Source organism: Limulus polyphemus, unplaced genomic scaffold, assembly GCF_000517525.1.
Source record: "Limulus polyphemus unplaced genomic scaffold, Limulus_polyphemus-2.1.2 Scaffold438, whole genome shotgun sequence".
NCBI lineage: Eukaryota > Metazoa > Arthropoda > Merostomata > Xiphosura > Limulidae > Limulus > Limulus polyphemus.
This window is the reverse complement of record NW_013666048.1, coordinates 280,406-293,070: the sequence shown is the minus strand read 5'-3', so window position 1 is coordinate 293,070 and position 12,665 is coordinate 280,406. Positions and strand designations below refer to the sequence as shown.

Here is a 12,665-nt window from a genome sequence, read left to right as displayed (position 1 = left end):
ACCAACGAATAGAGGGATTGACCGTCACATTATAACGCCACCACGGCTGAAAGGGCAAGCATGTTTGGTGGGACGGGGATTCGAACCCGCGACCCTCAGATTGCGAGTCGAACGCCCTAACCACCTGGCCATGCCGGGCCTTAGCGTTTATAAGCCTTCAGACTTAGCGCTGAGCCACTGTGGCGTTGATTTATTAAACTTGAAAGTTTAATAATGAAAACAAGAAGAGCGATAACCTACTAAAATCTCATCTCTTTTAGTATGAATTAACGACATTTAAACAGAACTCATGTGTATAAGCAAAACTTAGTCTCCACCAGTTTACACACACAATGAAAACTTATCATCTATTAAAAGATAACAGAGGAGTCATAAACTCAGTCAGTGTACACATACAATAAAATTTAACTTCCATTAAGAAGATAATAGAAGAGCCATAAGTTCTGCCAACATACGCATACGATAAAATTTAACTTCCGTTAAGGAGATAACTGGGGAGTCATAAGCTCCACCATTGTACACATACAATAAAAATTAACTTCCATTAAGAAGATGACTAGAGGAGTCATAAACTCTGCCATGTAATGAACATATACAATGAATACTTAACTTCCATTAAAGAGGTCGTGGCCTCCGCCGGTGTACATATACAATGAAGACTAACTCTCATTAAAAAGATGAGTAATGGAATCATAACCCCCGTCTCACATACATTTTATGAAGTGTTAATGAGTCTAATTTCGACACTTGCATTTTTAAGCACTTAACTGCTACATTCAAATCGGCCCGTTATATTATCTGGAACACTTTTGTAAAATAATTAAATGAACTTAAGTTTCAATTATAAACGAATATAATCGTGTGACTCTTTCATCTACTGTTCGCACCTTTTGTCGAGTTATCTACACGAAATACTTTTCTGATTCGTAACTTAATTTTAGCTACCATGCAATAAATAACAAGAAGGCAAACAGCGGTTAAACTGATAGATATTATATACTAGGTTACACTCAAGTAAAGATTATGTGAGGAGAAAAGTAACGAAGAAAGAAATTAGAAAAAAAAAATAGCACTCTCATCAGCAACTCAAAACAACTTGGGTGATCTCTGGAAAAATAACTGGAGTTATTTAAAACAACACTCTTGCTTATATCTTATATAGATTTGCTAAACTTTTAGTAATTGTTACAATTTGACTATTAAAGATCAGCTATCTGCTTACTGCAATTATCGGAAAACGTTTCTTACAGTAGTCACCATTAAATAGTATGTAAATAATGAAAGTTAAAGGACCTAAGAGTGATGAAATATGGTTTAATAAATCTACACTAAAGTTCAAACATCCCTAACTTAAAACTACTGACAAGAGGTATGGCAACCGATCAACAGCACCCACCGCATACGCAGTTACTTTTAACCGAATAATAGGACTGACTGTCATTTATAAAGCCCCCATAGCTTTAAGTGTTTGTTTGTTTGAAGCTACACAATGGGTTATCTGTGCTCTGGCCACCACGGGTATCGAAACCCGGTTTCTAGCGTTGTAAGTCCGCGGACATACCGCTGTGCCACTGTGTAGAGCGTGTAAATTTGCACGCTATGGTTTCCGCCATAGACAGTTCGATCCGCAGACAAGCACGCTACATATTAGGTCGACCCAAGATAGTTTTGAATTTTCTGACAATTGTACAAGCCTCTAGTGTTTGTTTTAAAAATCATAATAAAATGATTCTCCGTGGTTGACTCAAAAAAATCACTTTAATGGCTAGTTGTATATTACGTCCATTTAAGAAGAGACCTGATCACTAATCTGTAAGTTATTGTAACATTTGGAAAGAATTGCTTAAAGACTAAATACTTAATACACGTAACACATCACACAAGCTATGATATCAATGTTAGTATTTAATCTATTGAAGTTAACGAATCTTATATGCCTATTAGACCTAGCTAATTCGTTAACTAATGGCAGTAAGCTCCATATGTTTAGCACTTACAGTGTTGTTAGTTTGTGAAAAACAGTAAACTGCGGAACAGTAAAATAATAGAAATGTCATAACTTACAACGTATGCATATTATTATCATTAGTTTTGCTTACGTATGAAATCCCGACTCAACGTGTACACATTATCATTAGCTTAGCTTACGTGTGAAATCCCGACTCAAAGCATACACACCATAATTAGCTTAGCTTACATTTGAAATTTCGACGCAACGAGTACATATTATTACTGTGTAGCTTCTAGCCTAACTTTGAGGTCACAATTGAATTTCATGACGTTATTGGTAATTGTAATTGTAAAGTATTACACTACTTACGCATGAAGTTTTAAAAAATAATTTCGTACCATAACCTACACAGTTGCTTACCTTAATGGTCGTTTTATTTATTAAAAAAAACGATATCGCAACACTCACAAAGACCATAACAAAAAATTACAGAACAATTTATCTATATATATCAAAGAGGAAGTTTGTTTATTTGTTTATTTTGTTCGCTATAGGAAACCAAACGGTTGAACTTGTAAATTTTAAAATAACTTCATAATAACCAGTTTTTTTACAAGAAATTTAATGGTGCTATTTATTTTGTATTTGGTGTAGTATTTAATGACGAAATTGACAATTAATGATTATTGCGCCATTTTTTTGTCATGATTTTTTTTGTAATAAACAGACAAACATAAGCACGTTTTGCACATAGAAAGCGTTATGGCGGGAGACACTCAGATCACCTTGCTGTTAATTCAGTATTTCTAAAAACAGTTTTTATTAAATAGTGCTAAGTGGTTTCATAAGGGATTTAGCAACTTTGTGAATTACAAATTATTGTTTACTGATACAGGTGATTAAGAATGCAAGCACAAAGAGCAGCTGAAACAGAAGAAGAACGCAATCAAATACTTCAAGCACAAGCTGCAAGACAGGATGCTCAAATACAGGAAGAGACTTTGAAACAACGTAAAGTTAGACTTCAAGTTCAAGCTGAAAAGCAAGCTACTCAAAGACGGCTAGAAACTGTTGAACAGCACAAAGCCAGAGTTCAGTCAGAATCATCAAGGCAAGCTGGATATAGACAAGAAGAAACTTCTGAACCACGTCAAACCAGACTTCAAGCACAAAAATTAAGACAAATAACTTATAGAGAGGAAGAAACAGAGAAGCAACATGATGTACGACTTCAGGCTCAAAGAACAAGACAAGCTCAAACACGATCTAATTTCAAATAAAGCTTTGTTTGATTAAATGCTTTTTTATTTCTCGCATCACAGCTTTTGACTACTTACTGAATAATTTGCTGAAAAAAATACTGATCCATACATTACAAATCTAAATTTTCACCGTGCAACGCCGAGTAACTCAGCTAGACGGCTGACTGGAGATTATTGGGTGATTGTTTTGATATATGTATATTCCATCACCTCCATTCTAGTGAAAACCTGGTTTCTTAAAGTGAGGCAAGAAGAACTTGACGGTTACACATAACTTAATTTTCTTGTAACATAAACCATGTGAGTAAATATATTTAACTAACGATATAAAATCAGAAATAAACGGCTTACAGCTTAGTCTTTCATACACATCAAAAATGAATATTATAAGAAATACTTTATATCCTTTTTAACGTCACAGTATGAAACTTTGTTCTTAATAAATATTTTTTTCTTTTTTAATTTTTCCTTAAAATATAAATGCAGTTTTTTTCTACTCAAACAACCTATAATCTTTATTTATAAAAGTTAATAATACTTTACTTTTCGCTTTAGTATTTTTTGTAACAGGGATGACCAGTCGCAGTAATCTGATTTTCAATAACTTAAATATGTAAAAGATTGAAGCTCAGTGTTAAATATCAAATTAAAATCGAAAACAACATTTAAGTAAAGAAAGCTGAATATTTATAAATGTAACGGTACTGAAACCTACGAAATGGAAAACCTAATCAAAAATCAAATCGACGTGCATAATTCAGTTTGTTTGTAATTAAACACAAAGCTACACAATGGGTTATCTGTGCTCTGCCCACCATGGGTATCGAAACCTGGATTCTAGCGTTGTAAGTCTGCAGACATACCGCCGTGCCACTGGGGGGCGCATAATTCAGAGCCTCGCTGTTTAAATTTACAGAACCGAGTAATACACTGTGGTAAAAACTAAACGTATGTCAGAACTAACTTTCCCACTGTGGTAAAAACTAAACGTATGTCAGAACTAACTTTCACACTGTGGTAAAAACTAAACGTATGTAAGTACTAACTATTACACTGTGGTAAAACCAAACGTATGTCAGAACTAGCTTCTTGAAAGCCTGAGACGTATTACGTTCGATTACACCTGCTAGTGTGAAGCGCAAGATCGCCGTTACGAGTCAAAGCGATTTGTTGCTGTGTAGATAAAGTTGTTTGACTATCGTTGATCACAACTTAATGCACCAAGTAATTGATACATTGTAGTATACTAAAACGATCAATACTAAAACATTTTTATTTGAAAATGTCGGCACTTTACTAAAAGCATTCAATGTTTATCGACTCTCCATAGTAGAAGAAATCGGTCTCTTCTGCAGAAAGTTTCAATGTTATTCAAAATTTTGGATCGGATTCTAACATAACTTAGTGAACAGTCCATTTCATGAAAATATCTTAGTACTTTCTTGTTATTTCACTCTGAGTAACGTTAATATTCATGTTCATAGAAATTGTTTATAAAACGTTCGATTTAAAAAGTTGTTCATTATTGACTTATATGTATAGTTTGATTTGTACCACAGTTTATCCCATTAGAGTCTATTTTGATTTTGAGGACAAGTTCGAAAAAGAAATGTTTTAACTTTGCATGAAGGATACTTACATACGAAGAAGAGTTTTTAAATACACTATATAACGTTATTGATAATATTGGCTTATATTAGCTTGGTTTAACTAAGCCTGCTATTAAAAAATAGACATTATACAATGTTCAGTAGCAAATCTTTGTAACTTTTATATCTTGTCACCACTTTAAGGCTTTTCTTTGCCACGATATTGGACTTTGGTCGCTAAGACGCAAACTAGAAGGAATTATATTATGTCCACCACAGACTACAATATAGTATTCTGAAAGCTTGTTCAAAGAATCGCCCGATTTCCAAAATTACACACGAGTACAAATAACGACAGAGCTTTGCCTGTGTATAACTGAATCAGTAACTGTGTATAACTGAATCAGTAATTGTGTATAACTGAATCAATAACTGTGGATAACTGAATCAGTAATTGTGTATAACTGAATCAGTAATTGTGTATAACTGAATCAGTAACTGTGTATAACTGAATCAGTAATTGTGGATAACTGAATCAGTAACTGTGTATAACTGAATCAGTAACTGTGTATATCTCACAACAATTATATATAGATACATATATATGTATTCGTGTGTATATACGGAATTATAGAATTAAAAATAGCAGCTACACTCTATCATTCATTGATAAATAAATGTGCAGTTATGCACATCTCCCTGAGAGAGGGGAACAACCCAAACCCCAAAGGTGACGTGTTGCGTTCACAGCCACACACACACACAAAAAAAGTGATATAAAAGGGCTAAAGTTGCCCGAGAGAGGCCGTTGTTAAACTTTTTTTACTGATTCAGTTATACACAATTACTGATTCAGTTATCCACAGTTATTGATTCAGTTATACACAATTACTGATTCAGTTATACACAGTTACTGATTCAGTTATACACAGTTACTGATTTTGATCTTGATAGGATCTTCACGTTCACTTCTTATCGTCACGTGTATCGCTCTGAAAACGCGTGTTCTCATCCGCATTATATCATTGACGCTTGTCTTAGTATTCACACACGCGCTTCTTTTAATTATCTCAGAAAGTTCAGAATAGATGCAGGCGTTTCAGAAATCTACAGTATGAGACTACAAGATTGGATTTATTTATTAATAGAATTGCTTGTTTTCAATCGTTCTCTTGCTACTAATATCCCATTTTAGCATAGAAAAACATAAGCCTTTTAGGTCTTGGTCTAACTCAAACGTTTTGTACTTTTGTATACGTTACTAATAGTAATATACATCACTTTACAAGCATCATTCGTGACACAAACATCATCGTTAGTTGTAGATACTCGCTGTAAGTTAAAAAGTCATAGGATGTGGTATTCACATCAGTAAAGAAAGAGAATATAACGATTTAAGATGGTTTTTTAACAAAAAATTATACACATTTAAGATTTTCTGACTAACTTTATTAGATCTAAACTGATCAACAAAATCCATGCAGTATTTGGTTGGGCGTTTTTTCGTCCATAATTCATAATGAAGATTGTTCTAAGGATGTACATTCACTGCACGTCTGTAAAACCAATACTAATATTAATAAGAATAGATTAGTTCATGAATTGTTCTCTGATTTACGTCTTAGACATTTTTAAGAACAAAACATTAGGCATTTTATGTATGTAAATACGCTGAAAACGAGCTCTGATTTACATACCTTCTTAAAATTTAAAATATTATAATCCTATGATTGTGTTAATTGAATATATATGTATATATATTTGACCTTTCCAAAGCACTCAATCTATGCTCGTTTACCATTAAGCCTAAACAGAGTTTCTGCAAAATAAACAAGAGATATTTTCTCATTATTAACTTTGTCAACCACCCTGTTCGCTGAGAGCGCCAGCTTACCAGTTTTCCTGTGGCTCTTACATTTGTAGTAAAAGATGAAAGAAAATGGCTGGCATTTCTTGGACACCATGAAAGGCAGGTACAGGCACTGCTTCGATCTTGACGAAATAGACTATCCATGCGGCTGAGCCAGCACTAATACGAGAACGAGTCACCTTCAATCGATATATTCTCGCTCTCAGGAACTCCAGCTTCTATCATCTACACTGTAGTCTTAGTTCTATTGTTGTACAGTTCATTAAAGGACCTCTATGGACAAACACAACAACTAACATGTTGAAAATCTCGGTGAAAAATAGAGCTGTCATGAAAAAAAAGTATAATCTTATATTTCTATCACATGCTATTACATCTTTTATCTCTTCACATGCTGGCAATATATTTGTACTACTCTCATCATATGAAGCTTTCGAGTTTAACTGAAACAGGAGAGTTTTATAAGTAACATTGTCATTGAACTAGAAAAAGAAAAGGCTAATCAATTTACTTATAGCACATGTTGGGCTTTTTGTTTTGTTTATTTTAGCATTTCAAATATGAAAAATAAAACTAGTGTAGAGTACCTCAGAAATTAAAGTTATACCCAGTAAGAATTAACATACTCGTCATATGACTGAGATTTTGCGTTTTTTTAGTCGAAATAAAGGATATAGCCAAAAACGATTCAGTAAAAACCCTACAATAGATTACTGTTTATTTTTAGATTGAATTTTGTTAGATACGAAGAGTGCAAACTAGTAAGCTAGTATACTTACTGAATTAAAGTCAATAAACATTTTAAAAGAACATAATTTAGATTATTAGATTTTAGTGTTTTCTAGCTAACATAATACAGCAATTAAGTTCCATCTCACTGGAAAATGAACGGATAATTCCTATTCCTTATTTTTACAAAATGTAAATGAAGAATCTTAAAGAAAGTATACAGTCTGTAGAGCGTAACTAGAACACCTTCATAAAACTGATACCAAACAAATGTAATTCCTCAATCGTTTCTTTTTTTTTTCAGAAACGATCTTTGTCAGATTTTCTAGGTCGTTTGCATCTGTGTGAGCCTACGCTGATAGAGGTTATTGCACCTGTAAAAGTGTTTACACTGCACACACGCATCTTTGATAGAAAGCTGATATCGAAGAGTGTGTTTGTTTCAAAATTTCGCGCAGAGCTACGAAAGGATTATCTGAGCATAGCCACCACTAATTTTGAAGTGATAAATCGCAGAGAAGACAGCTAATCAACAATACTTACCTCCAACAAATGGCATAACTAGGTTTCAAAGGATCCTGAGGTAAAATATTTGTTGCCCCTCCCGAATAAAACTTTTTCAGTGTTTCATAATTTCCAAAATTTCAAATATACATTTTGAGAGTCCCTGGGGCAGCTGTTTCATCTATCATTACCCCACTGCCTCCAGTTCTTGTGCTACTCTTTTTTGATCAAATAGTGCAAATTGGTCCATCACTCTTATACCGTAACCACTGTCCTAAAGTACGAAGCGTGTATACATGTGGAAACGGATCATGATCCACAATTACTCGGAGTAAAGTTTTCTTGTTTTAAGAGATAGAGTGAAGATATATTTTTCTATTATAATAGTTTTCTCATAAAATGTAAAGTGAATGATTTACTATATTTCATTATTCTACAAGTATGTGTAACTACTAAACTTTGGACAAGGAATTAACTAAGTTACTTACCCCTTAGTACCTATTGCCCTGGGTTATTAAGCTGTGGTATGACATGTAGTTTCTCGTAGGAATAATTTCTGTAAAGCTGAACATACTATATGGAAGTAGATAGCGATATATCCTACTGGCGTTAAAGTGATACCTTGAGGTTTTCCCTCCCTTACTTTTCGATGGGAATGACCAACAGTGGCGTGGGTAGTACACCTGCCTTATAAAGAACAGCATTAGAGTTTAATGTAAACAATACTATTTCTATGTTTCTCAGTTTGGGACAATTCTACAGTAGTTCTGACCAGATTTTCACAAACTTCCAGCAAATATTTTCGAGAGTTCTCAAACTTCAAATAAAGGTGAACCCATTCATTCTTTGTGAAATAAATATTATTTTCACTGTAGTTTATATTGTTTCCAGTCTCTTTCTCTGTCACAGCTCAAACAGTTTGTTTGTTTGTTTGTTTTGAATTTCGCGCAAAGCTACACGAGGACTATCTGCGCTAGCCGTCCCTAAGTTAGCAGTGTAAAACTAAAGGGAAGGCAACTAGTCATCACCACCCACCGCCAACTCCTGGGCTACTCTTTTACCAACGAATAGTTGGATTGACCGTCACATTATAACGCCCCCACGGCTAAAAGGGCGAGCATGTTTGGTGTGACCCGCGACCCTCAGATTGCGAGTCGAGCGCCATAACCACCTGGTCATGCCGGGCAGCTCAGTCAGAGTCAAAGAACACAGTTTAAGTCTACATAACATTTTCTATCGAACCTCTTACTATTTTACGAGTCCCAATAGACCTACCATAGGAAAAATAAGAACACCGGAGAATAATACATTTCGAATACCTAATTTGACCGAGGATGAAACGTTATAAAAGATAAATTAGTTTATAATTTTTGCGTTGTCATCTTTTTCAACAACGTCTTAAAGTATTTTTCTTTTTCTTAAGATTAGCAATAATATTAGAAAGTAAATCGTAATTTTATATTCAGTAGGATTCACTTTTGATTGATTCAAATTTTATTGTCAAGTTGCTACTCTAAGATAAGACTCATGTGAGTCGCTCGAAGAAGCTTATCTTTTCTAAAAATATACTGGTGTAATCAGTACAGATATTCAGTGTTTCCAGAAATGATAAACACGTCTATTTATATATTCATGGTCGGAATAAAATCCGAAGATTGTCGAGCTTAATGTCTTTTAAAACATCTGACAGAAATTCAGCACTGTAACTCTATCTCGGCTTTCTGGATGGAGTTGTTTAAGTCGGTTGTGCATTTCTGGTAGTAAGAACTTTTTTGTCAGCTGTTATTATAGTTTTTTAATTTCTAATTCTTCCATTTCTCGTTCATTTTACTGTGTTTCCTTTGTTATATATTTGAAACAAAATACAATATTCATGGATTATTTTAAGAATACATTTAATTTTCTTCGAGGTTCTGTAGTCTGAGAGACGACAGTTTGAATGTCAGTTTTAATTTCTTAGCTAAAGTAAGTAAAAAAAAAACATCAAGAGAAGGCGTTCTTTAACAAGGAAAGAAATACATCACTTTCAGGCCTTTAGTGTTTTTAATCAAGAATAATTAGTCAACTAAAATTCACAAAAAAACGAAAGGACTGAAAGATTTAATCCTGAAAAATGCATTAAAAATATAAGTGGAAGATGAAGGAGACAACAACAGCTGATACAACGGATGGCAAGTGAAGTTATCTTGTACAAGTATCGTTTGCTTGTGTAGTTATATACCAGCCAAACAGTGTACGTTTTAAGTTTATTTTTATTATAGTCAGTCTTAAATTCCCTCATTTTAATTCAGTTAACTGTTCTCATTGTATTTGTACTTAGTTCTGTTCAGTATTTTAACAAAGATTTAATGTATGTTTTGTATGATTTTTAGGTCCGATTTTGTTAGATCTGGGAGGATTAGACCTCTTTCTCCCCTCTATCAGTAGATTTGTGCTTTTTTTTTACTTTGTTATTTTATTGCTGTACCAGATGTTTTCCTTCTAAGATGATTTTTGGAACATATTATTTAAAATTTCTGCTTTTTGGTATTGTAGTTTGGTCGAGTTTACACTGTAAGATGTCTCCACGGAGTCCACGCTATCATTGTTGTGACCAGGTTGCTGAGGTTTTATTTCCTTTTTTTTCACTTCCCACACTTACACAATGCAAGATTTATTTTCTTATCGTCCGTGAGTAAAATTTCGCATTGCCCTTTTAAGGCCTTCTCCATATTATGGGCTGATATCATCAATTTTAAACAATTACACACTAATCGTTGATGTAGGTTTACACAAAGTTTACACAAAATTGTACTATATAGAAATAGATTTTATTACACATAAAATAAACCCTTTTTAAAATAACATTATAAATGTACAGGAAGTATTCTGTAATGCCTAGCACTAAGTGGCCGTTTTAAAAATAATTTTTATTCTAGTTAGTAGTGAGAAGTACTTCTGATTTTGTCCATCATGTATGATAAACCTCTCTAAGTTGCTAGTCAGTTCTTTTGTTTTTATTTTTCTTATAGTATTTGAGCGAGTTTCCAATGAGTCTGACAGATAACCGAGGGACGTTTGAGTATGTGTGTAAGAAGGTTGAGTTTTTTGTACGGGAGAATTTATAGGCTTTTGTTCTAGCTGTGTATTAGAAACGTTTAACCATGCCCTACAATTGTATTCTATGACTGGTCTAATGTATGTTTTATTTATTTTGAGTGTAGTGTCTGATGAAACTACTTGATTATTACTTGTCAGACTCGCATGATACCTCGTTCTAAGCCAGATTCAATTTTTGATACTCTGAATATGTTCGATATACGTTAGTTTAGAATCGTAAGTTAATCCTAACAATTTTGCAGATGTGACGACTACGAGGAGTGTCCCTTCTATATATAGTTGAGGTTTCGTTCTGCTCTGATGTTCTGAATAATATTAGGTCGTCAAGAAATTAATGTCGCGTTTTGGAACACTTTCTTTACCCCCCCCCCAAAGAAAAACATACATCACGTATAATAGTTAAACGAACCGCCTAAACGTCACGTTAATGTAGCCTATAAAATGTGTAGAGTTTAGTATACTTTAATCCCTTATAGTGATGGCACACGACGAGACACACATTCGGTATGTAATGCTGTTTGAATACAAGAAGGGAAACAACGCCTCTGAAGCCACAAAGAATATCAAAGAAGTTTATGAAATGTTTTGAACGTTCTTACGTGTCAGCGATGGTTCAGCAAATTTCGTTCAGGTGACTTTAGCCTTAAAAACTGTGATGACAGGGGCCGACATGTTGGAATTGCTACTGATGATCTGAGGACGCTAGTTGAGTACAACCCATGGCAACACACTCGTGAAATGGCCCTGAAATTGCATGTCTCATGAAACAATACGTAAACATCTAAGGAATATGGGAAAACTCTCCGATGATCATGTTTCCAACATGTGAACGTTGCTTCGTCTCTTCTGACGCGTTATGTGCGTGAACTATTTTTGGACAGAATTGTCACCGGTGATGAAAAATGGATTCTCTATGCGAATATTAAACGACAAAAACAATGGCTCAGTCCTAGACCAAAACCACTTCCGACCCCAAAACCTGGACTCCAACCGCAGAAAGTGAGGCTTTGCATTTGGTGGGACATCAAAGGAGTAATTTATTTCGAACTCCTCAATCCACAGTGAACTGTCAATGCAGAGATCTATAGTCAGCAACTGGAACGTTTAAATCAAGCCCTTTATCAGAAACGCCCTTCACTCGTCAATCGGAAAGGTGTTCTTCTTCTTCTACACGGCAATGCATGTCCACATGTGGCACGTTTGATGCAACCCAAGATTATGGAATTGGATTGGGAAGTTCTCCCTCACCCACCATATTCTCCAGATATGGCACCATCAGATTACCATCTTTTTCTTTCGCTGCAACACCATCTTAATGGGAAAACGTATGCAAATGTGGAAGAAGAGAACATCGACATGTTTTTTTGTTTCAAACCCAAGTGATTTCTTTAATTAGGGCATTAACAACCTGATTGTAAAATGGAAAACATCATTGATAAGAATGGAGACTATTTCATTTACTAAATGTTTTGTTTTGATATATAAATTGTTCGGGTTTTTTTCATCTAAAAAAAAGCGACATTAATTTCTTGACGACCTAATATTAGCTGTGTTTCATGTATATATATTTTGATCCTCCATTTGTTACAGAAGTGTTCTATTTCGTTTATCAGTGGTTGTATATTGTATGTGGCCCAGCATGGCCAGGTGGTTAAGGCGCT

The 12,665-nt window shown here is 34.3% G+C and overlaps 1 protein-coding gene across 3 annotated transcripts in view; it reads right to left on the bottom strand.

Moving 5' to 3' along the window:
* The window catches only part of LOC106458275 (neurexin-1-like), a 165,949-nt gene that overhangs the window by 150,693 nt on the left and 2,591 nt on the right, over positions 1 to 12,665 (bottom strand). For 2 of the 3 annotated variants that reach the window (XM_022384430.1, XM_022384432.1), the window contains exon 2: positions 6,697 to 6,945. The gene's annotated coding sequence lies outside the window, so the exon portion shown is untranslated. Of the gene's footprint in view, positions 1 to 6,696; positions 6,946 to 8,393; positions 8,458 to 12,665 lie in introns of those variants that run through there. The other variant, XM_022384431.1, reaches the window with a different exon arrangement.